This window comes from Oculina patagonica, chromosome 2 (assembly GCF_052425735.1).
Source record: "Oculina patagonica isolate OP01 chromosome 2, crgOcupat, whole genome shotgun sequence".
Classification (NCBI taxonomy): domain Eukaryota; kingdom Metazoa; phylum Cnidaria; class Anthozoa; order Scleractinia; family Oculinidae; genus Oculina; species Oculina patagonica.
In genome coordinates, this window is record NC_135759.1 from 12,265,762 (window position 1) to 12,269,148 (window position 3,387).

At 41.2% G+C, this 3,387-nt stretch overlaps 1 non-coding gene across 1 annotated transcript; it reads right to left on the bottom strand.

Annotated features, from left to right (window-relative positions):
• Positions 1–2,983: 2,983 nt before the first annotated feature.
• On the bottom strand, positions 2,984–3,058 carry Trnai-gau (transfer RNA isoleucine (anticodon GAU)). The gene has a single exon. It is a non-coding gene; the product is annotated as a tRNA-Ile (tRNA).
• Between the last annotated feature and the right edge of the window lie 329 nt (positions 3,059–3,387).

Here is a 3,387-nt window from a genome sequence, read left to right on the forward strand (position 1 = left end):
ATCGCATCTTGTACTACCTTTAGAGCATTTTGGTGTGTTCTAGCTATACCATTCTTTTATCTTTTTCAATATCTAGCACTAAATTAAAATCGCCACCAATTATAACTTCATCGCATTTAAAATTGGAAAGATGATCAAAAAAAGAGTGAAAGAAATCGGGATCGTCGTCATTAGGAGCGTAGATGTTGGCCAAGGTCAACATTTTTCCATCTGCTTCGATATCGCATATAATAAATCGACCATCTGGGTCTTGGAAAATTTTAAAAAATGTTTAGATTAAAGTTATTGTTGAAGAGAATACTAACTCCCGCTTTGTTACTCGCGCAGCAACTGAACAGCGCTTTGTAGCCCCATTCACAGGTCCATATGTTTGTTGTGTTAGCGGAACAATGGACTTCTTGCAGCATGTATACTGAAAATTTTTTAGATCTCAGGCAATTGAACACCTCTTTTCTTTTAGCGTTATTTTCTATTCCCCTGACGTTAAGCGATGCTATGACATATATGACATATGTCATGGTTCAGCATATAACCATTGAAAGACAAATTAAATTTGCTGCAGAATTAAGTAAATAAATAAATAAATATATAACAAAAAAAAATACAAATGGAATATGAGTAAAAACTTAAGCTACACATAGCGTACGAGCAAAAAAACGTTGGAAGCAAGGAAAAAAGCGACAACATACAGAGCAACGACAAGCAACAATGAGGGAAGATTAAACACGCAATTAGTTTAAGTGTGAGCTTTTGGTTTTGCGGTGTTCTTCAGCAGCTCTCTCCGTTCGCAAAATTCTACAATGTCCTTATTAAAAGTGGGGAAAAAAGTTTTAGCTCAAGGGTGGTAAAGAGCAAAAACTAAAAAGAACAAAGAAAGGGTTTACGAGGAGTTTGCTCCATTAGATGTCTAGCACCTGGCCAACTGGCCAAAGTTTACCTCTTACATATAGTTTGTCCGGTTTTGATTTGCTAAAGGATACGGGAATATTATTTTGTTTTGCCATCTTGAAGGTATCCATTTGTTCACGTCTTCTGGTCACCAATTCTTGAGGGAGATCCATAAACATCTGGAAATTCGTACCTCTGAGACGGGAGCCAAGACCGAGAATTTTCTCGCAATCTTTGAAGCGAAGGAATCTGGCAAGAATTGGCCGCGCTCCTCCATCTTCTTTCTTTCTCCCCAGTCGGTGAACTCTTTGAATCTCCACAGAATTTGCATCATGATTGCCCAGCTGCTTTTCCAGGAAGGATCTAAGCACTTCTTCCGTGTCTTCTAAACCATTTCTCAGCGAAGGAAATTCAGGGATGTTGTTAAATTTTATATTCTTGCGCCTCGAGTAAGCTTCTAAGTATAAATCTTTCGTGTTGAGGTCTTTTAAAGTTTGGTCAATTTTTCCCCCCTTGACTTTTAGTTCGGCTATTTTCCCTTCAATACCTTTGATCTTTTTGTCTAAGGCCGTTTTATCGTCATCTTGTTTCTTTTCAATCGGCATGTGGTTTGACTTTAGGTTATCGATATCTTCTCTCGCCGTCTTCTCGAATTCTTCAAGCATCCCTGTTCTTCTTTCTAATTTGTCCAAGCTGCCTTCAATTTGTTTAACGGCGTTTTCAATGGTATCCAGCTTCTTGAGCTTTTCTAGGATGCATTTTAGAGTTCCATTAACATCGTCCGTTAGCTCGAGCGCGGTCAGCACAAGGTCGCTGTCCTCGTTATGTTCGCCATGTTCCTCGCGTGGCGGCGAAGACTCGGGAGCGCTTGTGCTTTTTACTTTTTTCATTGCTGGAGAATCCATTTTTCTATCCGTCGAGCTGTCGGAGGATCGGTTCCTTCTTTTTGATACGTATTTTAGCAAAGATTCCGCCATTGACTTCCAAGAAATAGCGAATTTTTTGCGAGAGGAGATAAGCACGTTCTTCACGGCGCCATACCTCGGCCCAATGTCCACTGTCTTAGGGCCTGCATGGGGCCAGTGCGTCAGGCTCAGACGAGGTGTTATGGCCTGTGATTGGCCTTTGTGTTATGGCCTGTGAGGGGCCATCGTGTTATGGTCCGTGAGGGGTCAACGCATTATGGCCTGTTAGGGGAATGAAGTAATCTTTAAAACGTCATTTGCGTGTGCACGTGGGCAGTATCATGTAATCTTTAAAACGTCATTTGGCCAGGTAAATCCCAGCGAGCTTCAGATAGCATGCCTCATCGCCCTAAGATTTCGCAGCATTCCTGCGCTGGGATGACCTTAGCAATTTGAAACGAGCCAATCTGCAACTGACAAGTGACCAAATGTCCATTGTCCTGAGTAAAAGGAAGAACGACCAATTTAGAGAGGGTTCCGTAATCCTGGTAGTTCGCACAGGTTCTCGTACCTATCCTGTGGCCTTGACTGAAAGGTTATTACTTGTTGGGCAGCATAAGGAATCTGACTACCTGTTTAGGAACATTTGCCATACCAAACGGGGCTTCTCCTTTCGTCCCCAACAGTTGACTTACTCAAGGGCAACCGAGCTGTTTCTTGTCAATAAAGTGCTGTTGCATTGTTGTGTGGCAGACAAAAATGCATTTCAGTGTGAGAGAAATGACGTTTTTAATATTACTTGATACAGTTTAAATGTCCACAAAATGACGATTTTATAATTACTTGATACAGCTTGCATGCGCACAAAAATGACGTTTTTAAAATAACTTCATACAGTCCGCGTGTGCACACAAATCAAATTTTAAAGATTACTTGATACAGCGAACGTTCGCACACAAATGACGTTTTTAAAATTACTTCATACAGCTTGCATGCGCACACAAGTGACGCTTTCAAGTTTACTTGATACAGCCTGCGTGCGCACACAAATGACGTTTTAACATTACTTGATACAGCCCGCATAAGCAAACAAACAACGTTTTTAATATTACTGGACGCACACAAATGACGTTTTTATTGGTGAAGAAATTATTTAACATGACAAGAGCGTGGGACAAAGAAAAAATCTGAGTCCCCGACGGGAATCGAACCCATGGCCTCCCAGATATCGGTTGGGCGCTCTAACCAACTGAGCTACGAGAGACTCGTTGTGAGCTGGGCCATTTACTAGGTTGATATATGACACGCGTCCTGCATACTGCTAGGAGCAGTTGGTTAGAGCGCCCAACCGGTATCTGGGAGGCCATGGGTTCGATTCCCGTCAGGAACTCAGATGTTTTCCTTGTCCCACGCTCGTGTCATGTTAAATAATGTCTTCACTATTTATAACCGAGCTTGAAATTTACCATCTTTATTATTTACGACGTTTTCATTATTACCTGATACAGTTTAAATGTGCAAACAAATGACGTTTTTAATATTACTTGATTAAACACGCGTGCGCGCACAATCGACGTTTCTAAAATAACTTGAT